Source organism: Chrysoperla carnea, chromosome 5, assembly GCF_905475395.1.
Source record: "Chrysoperla carnea chromosome 5, inChrCarn1.1, whole genome shotgun sequence".
Taxonomy (NCBI): Eukaryota; Metazoa; Arthropoda; class Insecta; order Neuroptera; family Chrysopidae; genus Chrysoperla; species Chrysoperla carnea.
The window spans coordinates 47,482,850-47,507,629 of NC_058341.1; the positions used below are offsets into that span (position 1 = coordinate 47,482,850).

Genomic DNA, 24,780 nt, shown 5'->3' on the forward strand with positions numbered 1-24,780 from the left:
TATTGACATTATAATGAGTGATACTTATAACAAATACATACTAAAATTATAACCTCTTATGATAAATAGCTACTCACGTTTATTCGACTTTACGTGTTCTTTACAACACCACGTTAAAATGCATTTGCTTACCTGAAACAAAAGATAAAAGATATTAGTGCACCATCATAACTAACAATTAGTGAGACGAATGAAACATGAACTTTCAATTACAAAAATTATTTTATATTTGTCCATATTGCAATAAAACCATATTATCCTTTCTATTCCTTTTTATTTATTACCAAAGCAGTAGTATATGTTTTTAGTAGGAAAAGCAATATATTTTCGGACGGCTGAGGAATTATCAACTTCGTGTTGTGCCCCGGCTGGTGCCTCGGTCAGCAATCATAGGAGTCCGGGAATGTGCTTTTCCTACGAAATGCAAACGCTTTTTTCTAAAATTGTTAAACAATAGCGACTTTCAAGTCACAGCGCTACTTGAAAGTCGTAATTGTTAAAAAATTTCAGAATAAAGTATATTTTCCCCACCCCTTTCTTCAAATTTTCAAATCATTTATCTATTTTTATTATCACTTTTTTATTTTTGTACCCCGGCAGGCACCTCAGTCAGCAACCATAGGAACCAGGAGTGTGTTCTTCCTACGAAATGAACACGCTTGTTTCTTAAATTTTTAAACGATAGCGACTTTCAAATCAAAGCGCTACTTGAAGGTCGTTATTGTTTAAAAATTGCAGAAAAAAGTATATTTATCCCACCTCTACCACAAAATTTTCAAATCATTTGTCTATTTCCAGGAGAAAAACGAATTTAGAGTCTCAATTAACATCATTCCTATTGAAATTTTTTATCGGCATGTAATAATTAACTTTAATTGAATCTTCATACAATTTTGTTGAATTCCAACTTCCATTATTTTTTTGTATTGTCTTTTGAGGGCTATGAAGAAAAAGTGCTGCTCGTAAATACTATGAACTAAAAAATACTACTCCGATAAAAAAGTAAACAATGATATCAGTGAATGTTTACATTCACCATTCATTCACATTCACTAGTTAATAATAATCTTGCTAAGTGTTACTAATATTAGAGTATTAGATGGTTTTAGCCAGTCGTCCATCTGAATATCTATCTCATCTCTCATACAAATATATGATACTTTGATGTTTGTTAGTATACAGCAAATACAAGTGGGTTCAGTTCACAATAACACAATAACAACAAGTAAGTAATCGATTCTAGAGCATTCAAAATGACCGACTATACAAAATTGGTAAAGTTTAGTACCCTCGATAAATAGTAATTTGAATCACCGTGAAGTTTCTAAACAGATATTACTGTTGGGTAGCAATTATATGAAGATAAAGCTTACTTACTTGAAGACAAGCAACCATGAAAATGATTTTACACGTGCAGTTATTTTCAAGTCTAATAAAAAAATTTGATTTTGCTTATTTGTTTACAGGTTACTGTGTTTTGTGTTTTGAGTCATAATTCACATAAATCACTGGTTTATTATGGATATTTTTTAAAGCCATATTTCAGCTTTAAACAAAACGTAAAATATGGAGAAGATAAAGTTTGAAAAGATGCAACAATCATGTGTCTTGAATCAAACAAGGTACTGTACCACTGATGCATAATACTCTAACATTTTCATTTATTTTTTTCTTTTTTATACTGGACGTTCCAAGAAGAGAATGCCTGTAAGATTATATTTGAAAAGATCGAAAGCTGAAGAGAACGCTCGCCTTCAGGTTGAATCAGTGGAGATGTATAGGTATATTCATATCTGATACCATGTATCCCAAATCATGTAACTCTGTCACAAGTTTTTATCGATAGCTGTTTAATAATTAAAATCATAAAAAAAAAAACACATTGTATATAGATAGCATAAATAGTACTGTCAACAGACATTGCAGTCAAAATTAATTTCGTTATCATAAGCGATATGTATACATTTTATTAAATTGAAAGTACGGTAGAATCTCACTAATCCGGCACTTTTAAAACCAGAGGGTGTCGAATTACTGAATTGTAAATAAAAATGCATAATAAATATCATGTCGGGCACGAAAATAAAAATTTTTAGAAATTTTTTTATAGAATTTCATTGTTGGAATTTGTTGGATTATTTTACGTGCCGAATTAGTGAGATTGTACTGTATTTGTTTATGTACACATTTTGGTCACTCTTAGTGACAAATTCCAATGAAAATTGTTCACTATACCCGATATATGAGTTAATACAAAATAAACATTCAAAATGGGTTCCAGATAATTTTACAATATGTCGTTATAACCGATGCATTATAGAAGATATATTGTGTATAGATGTATGTGTTTATGTCAACCCCTTCGTGGAATGCCTAAGGTAGCAGGTTCGATTCTCGCCGTCATAACAAAAATTAATTTAGTTAATAGTTGTGATGGGCTGGTGTAGTGCATGGTATACGCATGAAGAAGGTGAATCCAGCATCAGAAAATAATTGAGGAGCTGATAAATGAAATTATCAGCGGAAAAGGTGGTAAAACACATATATGATAATATAATCGACTCTATAGCCTAAGTGTGTCCTTCCTAGACAGACAACCTAACCAATATGTAAGGATTTAGCAGGGATCTTACATTTTCGTCGTTTAAACGATGTCACTATAATTGATTTTGAATGTATTCCCAATTTTTTTATTTTAGAGAATGGCTATAAAAAATAAATTTAAATTTTGATTTCTGGTACCATACTTTCCCCTATTTTGTATAGCAAGCATAAAGTGCAATAATGCTTTAAGTGGCACGTGTATATGCATGCTTTACAAATATACAGGCTACAATTTATGACAGTCCAGTTGCAAATATTACATATACAACTGGACTAAATAATAATAATCTCACAAAATAGAACAGGCGAATCCCCCCGTTTTATTATTTTGTATACATGGACATGGACATTCAGAGAAATTACTAACCCTCATATTAAATATTACATGTATATATATTTTATTTATATATCCTTATATATCCTGTAGGATAAGTGTTACAATGATTCACAGAGTGTAATTCTTAAGCTTATTTATTGTAATTATTTAAGGATTCAGTAACTAATCATGGTCAAAAGTTTAATGGTGACTTTCAGGCAATAAATTTTACTAAAAAAAATTATGGGTACCTAAGAAATACGTTGAATACTCGTAAATAAGTCAAAATATATTTAGGGATAATTAGAAAGAATACTTCTATTAAAATCAGGAAATCGATGAATTAACAATCTAGGCAAGATGAGCAACAGTTTCAAAAATTACAACATTCTACGATTATTGGTTGCTATGCCACTAAAAATGGATTCAAGAATATTCGAACTGGAAATTTCCGTTAAAAACAATGAATTTTTTTTACAATAATAACGAAACTTTTGAAAAGAAAAACGAACCACAAGACGAGGGATATTCTGTTTTGTGATTTGGACAAGGAAATGCGTATTCCTCTTTGCAGTCATACACAAGTAGATTATTTTAATCTCGACGAAATTTGTTTTGTTTTGTTTTTTTTTTTTTTTTTTTATCAATGCTAAATCGATATAGTGTCTGAAAATGTGAATGGAAATTTTTTTCTTCAATCTTCATAGTTTACCTATTTCTATTAAATATCCAAGTAATAATTAATTAATTTATAGGTGCCCCACCTTCTCTCAGGCCCTCGAAGTAGAACAGAAAAATTATTGTAGAAATACACCTTTAAATTGTTTCGCTAATATTGGATCTCCAGATGGAAAAAACATACAAAATGGATTTCCAGATAGAAAAAATATAACGTTTCAATCATAATTTAAATCACGATTATGAGTTGAATGACTGCGTTAGTTTTACTTTCTATCATTGTAGATAAATGAAGAATAAAATACTAGGTTAGATTAGGTTAGAGTGGCTGTCCTAGCGTGGGACACACTAAGGCCATGAGGTCCGTTGTGATACCGAAAAAGGGTTGGCCCTTTTGAGCTGTTTAAGAACAAGAAGTGCTTTGACATCAACGGACTTTAGGTCAGAGGGGTGGCCAAAGAGAGACTAGCTCAAATAAGTTCACCTTCTCAAGGCAAGAGCTGGGCAGTGACAGAGAAGACAAGTCATCGTCTCCTGCTCTTCCATACTGTGACAGCTCCTGCAATAGTCGTGATACATTGTCAGGCCCAGGCGTTCAGCATGTCTGCGCCCAGCCAGTACCCTGTAATAGCGGCAATAACTTTGCTAATAGAGGTCCTTGGAAGCTTTATAAGATCTTCGGAACGCCTAATAAAATACTATATTGAATACTGAACACTGAATAAAATAAATACCAAGTAAATAGTTTTTTACGGATCATTTCAATCAAGATTGAATTATTAAATGAGCACTGCGGAATATCAAAACATAAATAAATATATGATGTAAATTACAATTTTATTTTAAACATCGACATTTATCGCTGCATTTTTGCCGGGGGAAATTTGAAAAAAACTTTTTGAAGTCGATAAATATAAAATAAATTCATAAAGTTCAATTATTAAAATTCCTTAGAATAATACGAATTAACAAAAAATTATATTAAAAAAAAAAAAAAAAAAACTAAAATTGAAATAAAAAGTGGAAAAAACAAAAGCATTTTGAAAGTTTATACTTTTTTTAAGAACAAAACAAAACAAACACTTAAAAAACATTAAAAGTAGCATCATAAAGTAGTTTTCTCATAGCTGCTAGCACTGATGGCAGTATAAAAAAATCAAGTACAATATTGTTAAAGAGTTTTGCATATAATATAATAAATACCTTCATACTGTACAATTAGACGGAGAAACGAAGGAATACAGTTCGAAAAATTTGAGCAGTAAGTCGGACTTAAATGCGATTTTGGGCATTAGAGCGTCAGGAAATTTTGTGACCTGATTTGATTTATAAGAAATTAAAAATATTCAATTAGCATAATTAATATGCAATTTTATAATTGCATTTTAAATTGACCGTTAATAATAAAGTCACCATTCGCGGTTAATAATGATGAAAATGATTTCAAACTTGCTACACGGAGGTTTTTGGTGTCGCAGAACGCGAATATTGCGACAGAATTGGTCTCAGAGGTACCTGGTGCCCAATTTTCGAGAAATTCGTTATATAATCAGTCCCAATTCGTTCATTCTCGACAGCAGGTCCCTCGTAGCGCTGTAGCCTCGTATTTTCAACTTTCTCGGATAAGTTTTCGAAACATGAAGGAATTGAGTTGACTTGTGATCATAAAAAAGGGTAATAAATTTTACCCCGATACAAGACTTCAATTTTAACTAACCGGATTTTAACTAATAGAAGCAGAGATATTCAAGAAATATTCCTTCCTCTTCTGTATTTTTTACAACAAAAGAAACCTATTAAAAAAGCATTAGCTATTTGCAACAATTTTTCGAATTCATTATCAAAATCCGGTCGATTTCTGTGCTAATTTTCCTTAACGACAAATAGCTAGCTTTTTCAATATGACAAATAGCACATTTTTGTGTGCATAATATTTATGCTTTTATTGAACAATTTCCCGTTTGATATTGCATGGTAAATCACAAAGCAAGTGAAAAGTACTCTTACGAAAGCAACCACTTCACTTATTTTCTTGCTTTCCTACGCTCTCGTAAAAAATAAATGATTTCCTGTAATTTTTGCGAGAAGTCTAAGAAAATCAAAATTTCATAGATTCATCACTGATAACGTAGAACGTAGAATGAAAACTACGTTAGTTGACATTATAAAAATAAATTCAAATATAGGCGATAAAGGTACTTTAATGTTAACCTATTATATATAGCAGAATCAAGTGGTTGAAGATTAGTCGAAGGATATTCGAGAGCTCACAGAGTCACAGGACATTAAGAGCTCACAGATGACAGCATTCTTTAATTTTGGGGCAAGGTTTTCCAAATGAAATAAAAACATAATTAACTTCTAAATTTAGCGTAGGGTACCGTGAAGTAGTTGACGAAATTACAGCAACACCCTTTAAAACATGAATCGAATGTGTATTCCGAATGCGTACGAATATATAGAAAAATCGTATAAAAAGATCATCGAAAACAATACTGAACAGACTTTCTCAACATATAAAAACAGAAGTATAAAGAGTTTCGTGATCTTTAATTAATTTCTTCTCATTTATATATGTTAGTATAGTCAGTATTTACTTTAAACGAAGTAGAAAATTTTTTTCATTTCGTTTTCCAAGTTATGAAAATAAGATAATATTCATATATAGTAAAAGAAGAAAAAAAAACAAGATAAAAAAATGGATCAAGTATAGTAATAGAGGAAGATATTTAATAGCATTCAACGAGTGTTAATAAGAACAAAAAGTTAAGAGAATTTTACTTACATAATGTATATTGTACATGGCAAATTGCTGTACCTTGGATCGAGATTTAATTTTTAGATTGTTAACAATGGAAAAAGTTACTCATTATATTCTCACAGACTATGCGTTTTTAGACTATAAGTATAAAAAAGTTAGAGATAAAAACTAAAGTTATATTTTTATAACATGGATCACCATATTTTCCTTTAAAACCCTCTACTTCCGCTTGATAGTTTTAATTGCAGTTCCCTCTAGCCAACATTATCACAGCAGGTAATGGAATGAATATGGTTTTTTCTTGTTTAAGTAGACATCTTCTTTGTCTCAAGGTCAATCGGACTTTCGCCTTTTCAAATAAAGTATAAGCAATTTAGGTAACAAAAATTACCTTAGGTCGTTGGCTAGTAGTATTGGACGATGCTTTTATAGAAGGTACATGATAGTATCTCTTTCCAATCTAAGAGTGAAAAACATGCACTATCATCAAGGTACAGCTGTTCCTTCTGGTATACTATTCCAAATACTTTTGCATATCGTTTGTCTTTTTCTAAATTCATGCATACCCTCTAAGATAATTTTTATTTGTTTTTGTTCTTCTGTGAACACAAGGTATTTCAAAAATTGCCAACTTGACGGCAATCTTCTTTAAATTTCCAGGAAAGCTTAATGCACTTCATGATAAAAACTATAATAAAGATAGATATACAGTAAGTAGACATTTACTTTTTATATTGAAGTGTAGAGAGTCAAGATACGAGCTGGAATTAGTATACAAAACGAAATATGTAAACATGTCCATCAGAAGTGGATCAATCACGGTTGTCAAAATTTCGGTTGGTTAAATAAACATTTTGTTAAAAAACGTTAGATATTTTAATCAAAGAGCATAGGATAGAGGAGAAGCAGCCCATATGAGCTAATGTAAAATCGTAGTATACGAGTTTCAGCGCCTCTACCGAGTCAGGCTTTCAAACCTAATAGTTAATAGTCACCCCCGCAAAGTAGTTAAACTTAATAGCCATACCCGCAAAGGCCTACAAACTTAATAGTTGATCGCCTCAGACTCCAGATGTCACTTATAATTATACTTCTGCTTCTTGTCTATCCTATAGTCTTTGATTTTAATTACGTATTTAAGTTCAACCCATAAATTTGAATGTGTCATAAGCTTCTTTGAATTCTCATGGTTCGTTCCATCATTTACTAAAGCAAGGAAAAAGACTTCTCCACTATAACCACGAGTTGCGGAGTGAACAGTTCTGAAAAGAAGTTGGCTCATACTTAAAAGCAATTTATTAATTTCAGTCGAGATAGAATTATCGAGATGTAACTTCAATTTTAAGACTCATTGTGTTCGCAAAACTCATCAACAGTGGGTTAATATGATAGATAGTTAAATAGTTATACTGGATTGGGAGTGATAGCGGGGGGATAAGTTGATGATCACATGGTATGTACTTAAAAGTAGTATAAAATAGTTTGGTTGCTTTATAATATGTATGCATTATTAATATACAGCATGATTTGTTAAAAAGTTTTCAGCCAGTACTTTTTTCAAAAAACGGATTGAAATATAACAAAAGGAAAAAAAAATCTGGGTATTTGTATTTTCGAAAAGGATGAAAAAAGTTTTATTTTCCAAGGCAGGTCTTTAAGTCAACGATGTTCAACTGTTTTTTTAAATGAAACTATTTATTTTTGGTGGCAGATTTTGATTCTTTTTTGCAAAATTTTGTTCGACAATATTTTTTCCTAGATCTCAATTTTTTGCACGTAATTTCAGCTTAAATAATTTACACCAAGAAAATATTGAAACAACAAACTCTCTAAATCATAATATTTTGAACAGATTCTAGTAAGTTTTTATAATGAAAAAAACCGTAAAATCAGGTACCGCAAACATTGAACAATTTTTAAACAAAAATTGGTTTTCTTTAGACAAAGAATCTGAAGCTGCTACAAAAAAGAGGTAGTTTGATTTAAAAAACTAAAGTTGACCATCGTTTGATTCGGTAATTCTAGAAGAATAAAATTAGACACTTTTTTTTCTTTCGCCTCGAAAAAAAAAGATCCATATTTTACCGTATTCTGATATTCCAATCCGTATAAAAAAAATTAGCAGAAAAATCACTCTGTACATCTATATGCACACATTGAAACTTTATGTGCGGGAATTAAAATTGTTCTTTAAACGTTGAAACTTGTTAGAAAGAAAACTTTAATGAAAAATTAAATCGTTCGTACATCGAATCCAGCCAGTCAGTTACCCTGAGCCAGCTAACTAACCAACGCTTACTTTCTTGGCTATGTTATACCCATAAGGAGCAGAGAATTGTGTTAATGCTTCTACTATTTTTTACTCATTTTCGTTGTAATATGGTGAAGAACTAACAGTATGTTATACCAATGTTAAAAATTGTCTTCTATGTAATTATTGTATGGTAGGTACTATACATGGATTTATTTAACTTTGTCATTACTAATTATTTATTTCAATCATGTGGAGTAGGTAAACCATAATGTCAATGGTTCAAATTCTTATTTTACAAGATAAGATAGAGAAAGATTTTAGTACTTCATTTTATCGCGTCTCATTTAGAGGCTCAATACATTTCGATGGTAACACATTTCTAAAACGGGAAAAAAAATGTCTTCTTAGAAAGTCAAATTTTGGAACTATGTTCCTTATCGCACGTTATGATTTGTTTGCTGGTAGAGAGGAAAAACCGAAAAAAAGTGCAACAATAAAACAACCCCAAAATCCGACATTTAGGTTATCTTGCCATGAATTTTGACAATTTGAAAAATATTTTACAATCTGTACATTTGTATTTTTTGTTCAAAATTTATGTTTTTTCATTCAAAAAAATGAGTTGTATGAGTTACTTCTATTTCTGTTTTCTGATTCAGAGGCTGAAAACATTTAAGTATTTGAAGCAAGGTTCACAAGCATGTTGGTTGAATTCAAGTGAAACTTGAGAAAAAACAGAGTATATATCCAAAAATTCATTTTCATTTTTTAAGCCCTATTTGACATCATTTTTCTAAGCTTTACTAGAATGCCAAAATGAAAGAGAAATTTTATTAATTATCTTATGAACTACAGGTTTTAAATTACATAAAGTAACTTATAATGGTTTTTCGGTTGTTTTTCCCCTTTTCAAGCTCCAAGTTAGTACTATCTATAGTTTTTTGGAGGCGCGAATCGATTTACATATTTTCGATTAGCAAAACATTTCGAAAACGGGAAAAATTCTATGATTTCTTAGAAAATCAGATCTTTATTTTAACCCTTTTCTCAATTGTAACTCAGGTGCCTTTTGTTTTCCGGCGTTGAGTTATATCCTTGAGTTCAATCACTCATGACAAAGTATTACATTTTTTTTTTTTTTTTTTTTTTTTTTTTTGTAGAAGTGAAGGCTTCTTTGGGCACCTTGAAATTTTTTGGATGAACAAAAGTCATGGAACTCGCGCCATCTTCACGCTCCATACATACCACATTGTAAACAACGGTTCTCACCCTGTACTCTTGCTGCGCATGGCGGGTATTACCTAATGCCTGTTTTGCTACCTAATGATTACAAGCCATATATGTATAATTAATTATGTATTGTTCTTGATATGAATAAAGATTTTATAATGGTTAATGGTTTTCACCCGATCTTCTAGGATGGATAACCGCTTGAAAATATAGTGTGTTGTTGCTTTTTTATTATTTATAATAGTTTTATATACACACGTTAATAATTTCAATGTACAAATAGTGAAACTTTAATTAATTATACTATACTGACCCACTGACTACTATACTACAACCATGACCGAATATCTTTTTTTAAATTATATGACGTATCAACAAATGACTATGAATTGTACAATAAAAATATTATTATTAATATTTAGAAAAATAATGACTCCCATGTAGTCAATGGTAGATATAGTTAGCTTGAGCTTGAACATCAGTTAAAAAGTATTTTTGCATGCTGAAGCTACCACCACTGAGTATCATAATATAAGATCTATTAAGAAGATATTCTGTGTCTTGGTATCTTGTCTATTCTATGGCCATGATATATAATATAGTTGTTTTCTTCGTCAACTAAGAAGCGTTATATACTCGCGAGCAAACAAACTGAAAAATTAATTATCACTTTTTAGTCCCTTGACATCACTGTCTTACTTGTAGATCTTATTCAACATTTATTGTGCCTTACGGATATCCTCTTAATTTATATTCTAAAACAAAAAATAAGAAAATAAAACCCTTATTTCAACGTTTCCGCAACTTATAAACGTCTTTCGTTTCCCAAGCTCTGACATAGAAGTTCTACAGCCAACATGGCAGAGTCAACAGATTCGTTAGTGTTTCGAAAAATGTAAAACGAATTTTTGAACATGTAGATTACACGAGATCGAAGTCTTGTCAAAGCTGATATTCTTTTCAGCCTTTTTAAGATGACTGATGATGATTTATTAAATTTTATTATAAGTTCGTTCGAGGGTTAGGGATTAGAAAAATGCATAGGGATTAGTATTATTTAATAGTCAAAATCAAAATATATACAAAGGCTGTTAACGATTAGAAAAATTTAAAGTTTTGCTAACGAAGAAATCTCATGCTTTTTTGTTTAACTCTTCGTCCCAGCTTTGCATATTGCATAACATTTTTTCTTCAGATATACCAAAAAAGTTTGACGTAACTCAAGAAGCTATTTTCTTTTGTCAACGAGTATAAAAGTAACTCTAGTAAAAACCATATTTTTCTATTTATACGAAAACTTTCACGGTACGTACATATATATAATTTTTTTAAACTCATTAATACTTTTCTGTATGTTTCATAAGTTTAGTACAGCGCAAAATAGTTAAATGAGACTCAACGAACGTTGAAGACGAAGACAAACTAGAATTTTCTACAACACGTTTTCTTGGATGTTTTTTATTTATTTTATTTTTTTAAACATTCTTTATTTACTTTTTACACCACCATGATAGTAAATTACATCACTAAAACTCATATATAAACTATTATATAACATATTTAAATCGGTTTATGTATATCAGAATGGCGCGACGTACCAAGGGGTGAGATGAGAGGAAAGAGTAATGATGGTTCTATGTAGGGCATGTTTGATTAAATTTTTAGTATACAAAATGGTCCAGTAATATTAGAACAAAATTTCACATAATAACGAGGTTTAATATCCGTTTCTCAGTTCACATCTATAACTGAAGCCACCCACATCATTATTTTTAATCTTTATTTATTTGTTAAACTTTATGATGTAGGTGGAGTCGGTTACTTCGTTCCTATCTAAGTGACAACAATATGAACAATGAACAGCCCCATTAACTATTTTTGTTCATACTACCGCTGCCTGGATTCGAACCCGCAACCTCCCAGTTAGTAGTCAAAGCAGGGAAAGATGCCTTAAGTCGCTCGGCTCTTGAGCCAGTTGAAACATATAATAACTGAATGTTTAAAAAAAGTTTGTCTATTTCTCTTTCCATGCGGAGAGAAAGACATATGTCCAAACTTCTAAATATAGTTCAATTAAAAATTATGAATCCTATCTACAGAAAGGAAAGGTGCATGTGAATTTCCGGCTAATTTGCTACATCCTAGAGTAAACCAAACATATGATACGAGCATCACAAGGGCATTATCCTCTCATAAAAAAACGTAGTCAAAAATAATATTTCTATTGAAACCAAAAAGTCGATATCTCAGTATTCAAAAAAATACAACAGCACAAGTGCACAACTAGAAATATCGCCAATGCTAAACCAAAATTAGAAAACTTTTGCTGCTTGTAGTTTTTGAGCTAAGTAAAATACGTATAAACGGGCGTACAGGACGGTCTTTTATTTAACACCGAGTCTTTTTGCGAGTACAATACTTCTTTAAGTTGTACAAGGACTTGAAAACTTCCCAGTTTCGTGATTGGACGCCCATTCATGCGACTGAGTTGCTCAAATAAACACTCAACTTTAGTCAGTTCGGTCGTGCAAGCATCACCATAAGAACAGAATTTATTTAGAGAACTTAAAAGACTGAAACCAGTTGAATCATGATCATGGTAATGGTGATACTACAAGTTTGTCCTTCTTATAGAAGTACTACTTCGTTTTTCCTGAACTATGATCGAGGTGTGCAAATTGAAATGATAAATGCGGTAATGAATGTCTTTTCCACTATTCCTAAACCATTCTGTAATTTGGTGTGTATGAACTACAAATTATTATGCATCTCTCATTCACCACATCGCATCACTAACTTTACTCCGCCATGATAATCATTATAAATGTTTGTCTGATACACAATTTGTAATTAATTCATTATTGTAGCTAATTATTATTTAATGTTTTTAAAAAAAGACTTTTGTGTTTATAACAACAGCGTACATTTCACGTTAAGCTAATGCTCGAATAAAATGCTATGTCCAGTTAATCGCTAGCGACTAACCATAAATTGGTTTCGATTTTTATGTTAATATTTATTATGCTCGATATTTTTTAGATAGATGAAAGTTTAGACTAGATTTTTAATATTTTAATGATTAAAAATTTTCGATGGCTTATTAAAACAATGGCTTCGATGGCTTATTAAGGCAATGTTCTTGGTTCATTAAAACACCAACACCAGGGTTGCATTCAATAATGACACAAAATTCATTTAAGGAGTTTGTTCCAATCAACGCTCAAACGTAAAATCAAACGTATAAAAGTAACAAAAGTACTGTAAAACTAACTAAACTGATTTTCGCTACACATTTTTCACGTTTTTAAAAGGGATAAATAATTATAAACAAACTTAGGCACTATAATTCTAACGGAGAGGACACAAACGTCTTTCCGCCTCATACAGGGATTTAAGCAGACTTACAAGGAAGAAAAAGGTAAGCGATTTAGTGTGGGAGCTCAACAGGAATAAGCTATGGTTTTATGTAATTTTTATATATCAATAATTGAGCGTCATTTTCCAAATTGTTATTGTACGGAATAAATTAAAAATTTACGTCGACGATACCAGCGTGAATAGTTTTTGATTTAACTTAATTTCTTTTTAGCTAGCTTGTGACTAAACACAACGAAAAACAAACAAAAAATCAAAATAATGTTTATATATTATATAAAATTTTCCCATTTATTTCAGGAAGTAAAGTGTTTGTGAAAATTCATATTCATTTGTTTTTCAATCATGTTTTAGCTATGTTTTTCATTTTATATATAAATATAAATGTTTCAATATATTTATTAGAACATAAACCATGGATGGATGGAGTACCGAGAGCTATTTAGGTTAGAGCGTTGTACCATGATGAAAATGCAGTTTGGACCACAGTTTCTAGTATTGTAAATTATGAAGCAACAACTATATAAAGACAAAATATACTTACCAGAGAGATAATTGTGGATAATCGTAATAATGGTAAATCTAACTAAAAATTTACTATTTGAATTAATTGAGCTCATCTATCAGTCTAATTTGTAATCAAGCAAAAATTTGAAAATAACATCCTGCTTTATTATAAATTTTAAAACTCACAAAATTCTGGTCGGGAATTATCATGTCTCGAGAAACAAAAAAGGTCGAGAAACCAGAAACCTTAGTTCAATATATGTGCTCCTAGAGATGAAAAAAATGTCGAATAGATCATATAAATGTGAACTATGATCCTAGGTACGACATTCTCCCACAAAGTGGAGGTATTATTGCTATTTGGTGTTTCACCCCCTATTTTTACACTGTGCGCCACAATCTGAGTGAGTGAATGAGCGCCTCCACATCCATCCACACTTTTATATATTATTGGTTATGGTTGTTTAATAAATAATGTGGAAAATTTTTTAATGGTAAAACCACATCAAACATGAATTCTTTTTTAATGTTTTCAAACAACAACAATAATAATACTTTTATTTCATATTGGGTGGGCGAGTTTTCGACTTAAATGATTTATAAATTTTTACTATCATTTTTTTAAAAACAAACCAACATTTATGCTTTCAATAAAAAATTATTGCTTCAATTGCTTTTTGTGTTTTTTACAAGATACAATCAAATTACAAAAACATTTTAAATATAATATGTACTGTAATATTTCAGTGCTCAAAAATTTCATATTATTAAAGAAAAGTTTCCTATGAACGCTTCGGTGATGTGATAAGCTGTCAAGTTCCGCCCACTGCAATTTTTACTTTTTCTTGTAACTATATCGAGAAATTGATTTGGTATTAATTTTTTTCTATCGTCAATGATTTGTATTCGTAATTGATCAGAGTAATACATGACTGTTACAAACCGTGGCACACAAATTTAGAAAAAATTTTGTTAAAATTTTTGTGCGGAAGTAAAACAGAAACACATAAATATTGCGAGTTGTTTCGAAGATTAAGTCTTAAGGAATATATTTCTATTTATTTATAATTTTTTTTCTATCGGTTGTTATTTCTACTAGCTTGATACCCGCCTGCTTCGCGGAGCTTAAGAGTTACAACTACCGCTTTATAGCCTCCACCTCTCTTGATTTCACTTTCCATAAACTCGAAGGGATTGTTTTACACAGCTAAAATATATGCACAGTTTTCAATTTTTTAAAGTGTAAAATAGTCATAATTCATTGAGCATATCAGAAAAGATGGCCATAAATTTCTCTAAATTCATTTATTATTTTAAATTTTTACAGAAATGTTTAATTTATGGCTCAAAATGATGATGGAACAGTAAAATAAATGTCAGATTAAATTGATTTTTTTAAAATTTAAATCTTCTTTATAAATTATAGCTCATGTGTTATTCTGATGTACGAGCTATATTGCTGTACAGTTTTAATTCAAATCCATTCGATAGTTTTCACATTTATAATATAGCAGATTATTTTTCACATTTATAATATATCAAAATTTCACATTTATAATATATCAGGATTTGCAACATTTCAATTTCAATATATCAGAGTAATACATAAGTGGTGCAAACTGTGGCATTTAGGAAAATTTTTCAAAACGTCTGTAAGACCCACCTTGTAAAGCGTTTAGAGATAGAAAAAACATTTAAATATGTGCCTTTAAAAAAATTAATAACATTTGTTTGAAACACTTTTTCGTGAACATCATTGTTTAATGGTTACACATGAGGGCTAACAAGGCCAAAACTTTTGTGTCCATTTTCTCCAAAACTATTAAAGTTGACAATTTGCAGGTAGCTTCAAATAGTAGTCCGGTGAAAGATTCTCGAAAAACGAACAAAAATTTAAAAAAAAATTTCGCCAAAACATTTTCGGCTGCCATAATTGTGATGGTTTTTTACACTTTTCAAATTTATTAAAAATAATGCAAGTACTGACACTCAACACTTTCTGAACAGGGTTTTTCAACAATTAACTCAGTCAATTGTTTGTTTTCACTTAATTCATAAATGAAATGTTTTATAAATTCACAATAAATAGACGGTACACTGTACTTCGATAGCTTTGGTTATAGTTAGAAATGTGTGAATTAAATACGAACAACACCAAAGTGCAAATTTAGTCTACTGTAAAACAACATGGTCTCTTGATATTTCAAATGTATATAAAACGATTTTATTCATTTATAAAATGTAGGAGAGTTACTCCTAATCTATTGTTTCAAATAGGTGAAAATATATATATTATTTTAAATACCTATTAAACAGACGGGCAGATAGACATACAGGTAGTTACCACTCAAAATAGTCTGCGAGTGTTTTTGTTATGCTTGTCGCCTTTCAATAATATTAACTATAAAATGTGCTTTATTCACTAGATTTATATTTTAACTAAAAGAGTTTATATAGAGTAATGTGATCTATCGAGCATAATACTTAAAGAAAATTATTAATTATTTTTATTACTTACGATATATTATTGGCTAAGACCATTGAAAACATTTGAATAATTTGAAATTATCCTTATAAATGTATCTTTATGAAATAAATAATTGCCTCCTGAATCATAAAAAATAATGCAAAGTGAAAGCGATCGAAATTTACTTAGATATTGCTGATAAATCTGTTTGCTAAAGATTCTGAGAGAAATAGAAAAAGAAAGGCAGATCTAAAATAAGCTAATGTTATTAGTTTGCAGCAGAAATTCTAACTGCCAAGCAAGATAACTACAGTGTGTGCCAAGTGGAAGTTATAACTATAACGAATTTTGGACAAGTAGAACCTGGTGCCATATAAGTTATTTGAACAACTAAAAAGAGCGGAAAGCTTTCAATTACAAGCATTGTTAGTCACCAATTATCCATTAAACCTATTGGATGTTTTGAGCTACGCATGAATGAAAATGTTTCGCTCAAGAACATGGAAACATTGCCACTTCGTACAGTAAATGTATCACGGCTACAAAAACTGCCACAAGAAGGAATAAGAAAAGAAAATGACTTGTCATCATCGATCAACTGTTGTTGAAAGAAGCACAAATATGATTTTATTGAAGACGTCTCTGATCTACATCAAAGTTTCTTAACTATTTTAAATAGATTTTATTTCAGATATTGGTGAATATCTGTATTTTCGACATCGCAAATCACGATAATGAAGAGGACGTCAAACTCGAAAATGAATTATTTGTACTTCAACTAAATAGGCCATTCAAACAGCTGAAACTACAGACAAGAACAAACTCACATAACTAAAAATTAAAAAATAATTTCAGTTCTTTGAGTCAACTTGGAAACGAACGCCCACTTTTGTAAACGGGAGACTCAAAAAGTGGAAAGTCATAGAAGACGATAACTGTAGAGATTTCGTGCCACAGAATACAAACACTTCATCATTGTTGGTCTTAGACATATATGGTACTTTGGAAAATCAGTAAAATTAAAGGCCGAAATGATAATTAATTTCAAAGATTAAAGCATAGGCTATAAACCGTATTAGAGTAAGGACCATGTTTAAGAGTATCTAGAAACTTATTCAGACCTAACCTAAGCTATATTGAATACCAACCAGAATATGAAAAAAAAACAGAAATGAAACTTTCATAGCCTGTGGTATAATCTTTCAAGTTCATTATCGTTTGGACAGTTTTACTGATTTCATCATTACGCCCTTTCATTTGATACCAAACACGCTATAATGAAATCGAAATTTGTTTTTCGATCATAACTTTATGTCCTCTAGAGGGCGCCATATTAATTTTAATGTGACACTACAACCTTAAACCAGCGGGTAATCAAGACGCTTCTAACGATACCCCATTTGCAAAATTATGATAAGTAGTTTGGAAGTTAGGTCCAACCAGATGAAAATACATACATATCGGCCAAACACATAACCCTTGCCATTGTATAGTGGGGGTAAAAACTTAAGTTCCAAATGATAATGAATTTCAAAGATTATATAGCAGAGGCTATGAACAACAAGTTTATTTGAGTAACGACCACGTTTAAGAGGATCTACAAACTTATCCAGACCTAAGCTAAGCTCAAATTTGATCAATCAACCAGTCTATTGAATACTAACCAGAATATACAATTTGTATTTAACTGAAATAACTATTTACGATGAAAACTATAAACTTTCTCTATTACATTGTGAAAAAGGTGTGTGCTGTATATATGTATTAAAACTTACCTATTCACTTATACAAATACGTATAGCATACAATGTATGTTAGGGTAGTTAGTTTTGTGTTACCCTTAGTGTTGTTTCAAGTCTATTCATTCATACAGAATATTGTGTGAAACTTGACTGAGCAGAGCTTAGAGCTTCGAGTTGAAGTCCGCTATCGATCTAGGACCAGACGAAAGATTTGTCTTATACAGAACGGCTAGAAATTTGAGAGGCTGTTCTCAAGATCTAATTTTAAAACTCTAAGTGTGTTTTACAACTTTATAGCTTGTAACTTCGTTTTTAGTATAAAATTGATCAATATTCATTGAGTATAAGAATATAATTAATGGGATAATTAAAAAAAATGCAAAAATTATTGTATTCGACACTCGAAATAACAATATACCCGTTGTTCGACACCTACAAAATTGTAATTTTAATGATGTTGGTCGAAGAACTTACATTGACGGAAAAAAAGATGATTTTTCAGCGGCGACCGGTCCAGTGGCCGAGCTCGCTAAAGCGCCTTAACGTACTATGACCACTGGCTAGGAGGTTGCAGGTTCGAATCCAGGTAACAATCGTTTTATTCGACTATATGTATTCAGAATTATCCTCTTATTTAAAAATTGAAAATTGCCCTTAATGAAAAAAAAAAATTTCATAATTCATTTTCTGGTCTTATGAAAGAAAAGTCCTCAGTTCTAAAATAATTCGCTAGATATTAAATTGATATGGAAAGTCTTGATAACAGCATTGTCAACCGTTTTGAATTAGCTTTCAAATGCTACGCCTGGCCTTAGACTAACAAGAACATACCGAGTACTGAGAGCTGTTTATGTTAAATTTATTATAAATATGATAATAATAGTTTTGTAGTTGTAGAAACCATTTTATAATACAATTTTACATTTATTTTATTTATGTAGAAAATGAAATAAATGTTTAAATTTATTTATTAATTTCAATTTGTTTCTACTTCTATATACACGCAATAAGCATACTAATTTCAGTATGAATTAGCTAATCGAAGATATTTTCTAGATTAAGGGCTCCTAAAAGCCGCAAGGAAACCAGGGTTATCATGATTTGATATTTTGTGATAGCTAATAAGAGTGATAAAGCGAAAGGTCGTGTTTTTTACGGATGTTGCTTTCCAAATTTTCACCACTAGAAATCATTTTTCGAGCTTTGTTCTACCAATTATCTTTGAGTTTTTTTAATTTATTTTCAATGACCTAAAAATGAATTATTTTTTAATTAAATGAAATGCTGTTCAGTTAAAAATACATAAAATATTGTTATTGAAATAAATACCACGATACTCGAAATAAAATGGTGTATTAAGCAATTCAATTTAAAAAATATAATTAAATAATATACAACGGACTTACATGTCGCTAAATATCGATATTTCGATTGCAACGCAATCATCGTCAGTAGCAAAAATTCATATAACGCATTACAAACATTTTATACAAAATTAAAAAATTAAAAATAAATAAGTAAAAGATTACCAACAAAACAGTAACGATTTGCAAAAAATAAAAATACAAAAATTATCACAAATTTGAAGAAAAAATATCAAAAAATTTCTTCAAATTTGTGATCATTTTTGTATTTTTATTTTTTGTAAATCGTTTGCTACTGACGATGATTGCGTTGCAATCGAAATATCGATATTTAGTGACATGTAAGTCCGTTGTATGTTTTTTAATTATATTTTTTAAATAGAATTTCCTTAATATCCCATTTTATTTCGAGTATCGTGGTATTTATTGCAATAACTATGTCTCAACTCGAAGTCAACAAGAATTCATCCTTACATAAAATATTCACAATATGTCTGTACATAGATGTTGTGGAGTATTCACACCAGTTTTTTTATTTTGTTTTCCTTAATATATGAAGGAAATATGAAAAACCTGCAATGAACAGACGTGCTTTCTTTTTTTGTTTTCATGATTATTCCTTTTAAATTTTCATTAAGTATGAAATAATTTTATAATGTAACTTTGTTTTTGTGACTTGCATAATTGATACAGGGTGAGTCATAATGAATTTTTATCTGATGTAGAAGATAAATTATTTCATAGCACGAAGAAATATGGAGTTCTATAATCATTGAAGCCGTTGGCCATTTAAAAAGCCATAATCGCTTCAAGTACAAGGTTGTGGATTCAAACTAAAAAAGTTTAATTGTGTTAACTCGTTTGATTACAAAATTAACATAACATAAAATTTATTCTCATTTGAAATAATTTTTTTTTTCCATAAATATCGCAAAAAAATTTACTGAGGCAAGAAATCATTTTTTTCTGTGTAGGTTTCACGAAATTCTTATTCGCAGATATTTTGTTGTAGGTACAATTTAAAGAGGAATCATTTCTGTTATAACTTTTACACTTTTGATACTTTTTGAAACAACAAATTTTAGCAATATTTAAAACAACTTATCTCTGTGAATAATCATCGAATTTAGAACAGCAATAGTTTGAAAACAAACTTTGCTATTTTGGAATGTACTGCTCAAAAATCACATTTCGTCGCTTTTTGCGGAAGGTTGAAGAGGTGAGAAATGTTATTCTTAAATTTTATATCAAGTTTAGAAGCACATGTAAAAAATTAAACTGTTAATTGATTTTACTTTGTTGATTTTTCTTGAAAATGAGCTATAAATGTTCCCGTTTTCCAAGCAAAATTGGCACCTCTGCACAAAATTTATAAATGAGCTATTATGTCTCTAAAGTCGATTATTTGTCGAGGAGGCACAGCTGTTTGGAATTTTGGTAAAATTTTGTGTTAAATAATTTATTTCGATTTATAATAAAAAAGGCTCTTTCAATGTAAAAATATAATTATAATAATAGTAACACCCTAAGTATACGTGGGTGGTCTCATAGAAAACCAATTGAATAGTAAAAAATAGAGGATAAATTAAAAAACCTTTCATAAACTAAAAAAAGCTTTAAATAATCTATTTTACCTTAATAGAAGTGAATGTTTCGATTATTAGTAGCATACTCAAACGTTAACATCCGTTTAATTGTAAATGCACTATAAAATCAATTAAAAAGGGTATTTAAATTAAAAATAACCATTTTTCTTTCAACCCCTGCATATATTATAAATCCGTACTTCCGTTTACATGAAATTGCAAAAAATTTATCTGAATAATAGAAAAATAATTTTATTAACTTTTTTTCTTCTTGAAATATTACCAACAATAACGTCCTAAAATTTACGTAATTCGTACATTATTCTCCCATTATTATAATTAATTTTTGTACAGACATGTTTGCATTCAAGGATTGAATATATAATACTCTCTCTAATCAATCATTGGTAATAGTTAATTGATTTGAGAATACTTGACATTTGACATTTGTACTCGGAATGACGGAGTTAGGTAATATTTTCTTATTAATTCACAAATTAGGGTGATTATTGATTTTAGTCAGTAGCCAATTCATAGTGCTTTTCTTTATCGTTCACGTAATATACGAAAAGTGTAGCAGGATTCTTTTGATAAAAAAAATGAGTTTTATACCTTTTTTCACAGAAATGGAAACCATTTTAAAAAATTTTTGTAGGCAGAACACAACTATACGCTTACTATACCTTATACGCTTAAAAGTTGAGTCATAGAATATTAGAATATTAGAATATTAGAATATAGAACATAGAATATAAGAATACCTAACATAGATGTTAGTTTCTATTGCTGGAAAAATCTTTCGTGATAAAACGACTCGACTTCATTTTAAGTAAAGTCGAATCTTGAAAATTTGGAACTTAGAGCTGCTGCAATATCTAGTTTTTGCACTTTTAAGAAAATATTCTACTCTCCGTACCTAGTGAAAAATAAATTATGAAATTTGATAAAAATTAAAATATATGTAGAAATATACTTAAATATACTGATTTTGAGTCAAAAAAGCATATAATTGTTTTCTTTTATTAAATTTAAAAACCGTAATTTTTAAACTGTATATCATGTGACCTAAAACACGAGCGAGTCCTGATATGATGTCATATAGGCATTAACAATGCATTAACTCTCGGTTCAGTGTAAAGAATTGGGTACATATCTGTCAAATTTAACTGTGTTCTTTCGTCAGTGAATTTCATTTGTACCTATTTATTTCTTAAAATGCAAGAAATAACCACTAAGGACATGATAAAAAAGCTTGAAAAACTGACGAAGGTAAAAGTATTGATACAGTGACAAGTGTGGTAGAAGATTTTTTGACAGAATAAAAAAAAATTATTAATATCAATACTTAAAACATGCAAATAATTTGGTTTGCAAAAAAATAAATATGATTTCATTATTATATTACCTAATGTGTAGTAAAAAAAGCAATAATTGTGATAAATTTTTGAAACAAATAGCACATTTTTTAATTGTCATAAGTATTACAAACGTTCAAAATGTTTTAAAGTAATGACAGATAGTACCAATATTACGTCACCAAAATGGATGACAGCGTTTTTGACAGAATAATAAAGATTTAAAATTTAATTTAATTTTTTGGCAAGAAAGAGTGTTAATTTTGCCAGAATATAAGTTTTGTGGCTTTTTATTGAGAAAATCAACATTTTGAAGCATGTTTTCCAAAAATAGTATAATACCCTATTGTTTACACATTCCTAGGAACATAGATTTTGGTTCGTTAAAACCGATACATTTTGCATACCATTATGTTGCTTCAATAATTTTGTTTTACCTCTCTGCATTGGGTATTGTCCACCCAGTTTTTTAACTTTTTTATTCGTATCATAATAGTCCCGGACAATATAAGCTTTGGACTAGAACCACATATTACATTTGATATAATAATACTATTACTTTATTATGCTTCTCCTAAGAAAATTGTGATTATTAAATATGTGAAAACGTATAACACCGTAAATGTGTGAAGCGACCCATTACTTTTCCATTTCCTTCCTTCAATATACCACAATATTATTAAACTGTGAAAACTAAAAACAATGTGACAAATAAACTTACCAAAATATAATTAATATTATTATATGTGGAAATCTATTCAATTTTGTTATTATTAAAATGAATTAAACTTGTGAAAATAATATGGAAATTTAAACTTTATGTTAATTGTATTGTGTTTATCATAACATTGTGAAAAAGGCTTTTTGTATGAGTCAGTTGGATTAGTTTAAAACAACCTAGGATTTGATTTACTTTTACATGAGAAAATATAGGAACAGAAGTTCGAACCGAGAAATTCACTCTTGTTTGATTCGCCTTTTTTCTTCACACATTTCATAAAAATATGGATTTAGTCTTACTTTAACATATGAAACGATGCCGCTATAGATCAGGTCAATTCGGAATTATGTAGGTCGAGTTCTTGGCTGTTAAGAGCTTAAATTCAAAATATTTTATTCCTAATTGTTATTACCGCATGATTTTTGGTTAATTTGAAAACGGCTAAAATGATACCATTAGCTAAAATATGTTAAGAGTTATGGTTCTCTTGAGACATCGGCTTCAGACAGCTATCTGCTAAGTTATCCATTGAAATACGTTCTAAAAAATCAATCAATATAACATAAAAATGAATCGCTTAATGTGTTGCCAAGCGCAAATCTCGCGAGCAATTGAACCGATTTCGGTAATTCTTTTTTAATAATATCCCTTGAAGTGCGAGGATGATTCTTAAGGGGGGGGGGGAATTAAAAAAATTTCCTAAAAAAGTCTAAAAACAACACTTTTCTATATTCCCATACAGAAGATTCGTAATAATAATTAAAAGTCAATTTGAACTTTAATACTATACCATGAAGCTTAAGTGTTAGTAGAGGGGTTCCGGGAAAGCAAAACCATTGGGAAAGCAAAACCATTGAGTGACGTTAGTATCGTATAAATATTAATGAATACTTATCAATGTTTATACTATTGTAACATTACTCAAAAACAAATTGTCTGTTGTATATGTCAATTGAAATGTAAACGTCTCTTTGCTGTGCATTTATAATATTACTTAATATAAAAGCTACAAATTTATATAAAATTAAAAAAGTGTTGCGTGTTTGTGATTTATAAAAAAAAAAAAAAAAAAAAAAAAAGAATCGACTGTTAGGTGGTATGAAGTTGGCCGGGTCGGCTAGTTTTTTAGTATAAATTACCTTAATAAAATTGAAAAGCCAAAATTAAAATATTTTTTTTAATTTTTCCGAGAAGAAATGTCTCTTGCGAATATCGTAAATATTCTGATGAATATTTATTTACCAATTTTCACAAAAACAAAACTTAAGTTAGGGTTTTAACAAAGAGATAAACTTCAGACACATAAAAAAGTAAGAAAGAAATAGAAAGTTTAAAACCTTGAAAAAATTACTTTCACAAATAATTTTCCATTAAAAAAACATTATCCCTAAAATATCTATAAAAATGTCTCGCCTGGATAACAAATAAATTTTCATTGATTTCTAATTAAAACAATTCACAAATATTAAAGCCCACGATTCGATTCGATGTATAATAATTATTCACCGTTTATTTTTGTTTTTTATTTTGGAACAAAACCAATTGTTTTTTCGATTTTATTGTTTTTTTCGTTAATAATTTTATATTCGATGAAATTAATTTATGTATTCGAATCAAAATTATTGTATTCGTTGAAAAAGGTGGGATCGAGAAGTGAGATTTTGAAAACGCTATAAAAAATCACCCATCAATTTTTACCAAATATTTAACTTAAAATAAAATTAAAAAAATTTGTAACGCAGTAGCTGCGTCAGCTAAGCGAATTCCCTCAGAGTTTGAAAAACAAAACATTTTTCTTAAAATCGAATATTGCATTTTTA

At 29.7% G+C, this 24,780-nt stretch overlaps 1 protein-coding gene across 1 annotated transcript in view; it reads right to left on the bottom strand.

The window, feature by feature from the left end:
• Positions 1 to 24,780, bottom strand: part of LOC123300903 — an 876,857-nt gene that overhangs the window by 756,837 nt on the left and 95,240 nt on the right. The window lies entirely within an intron of this gene.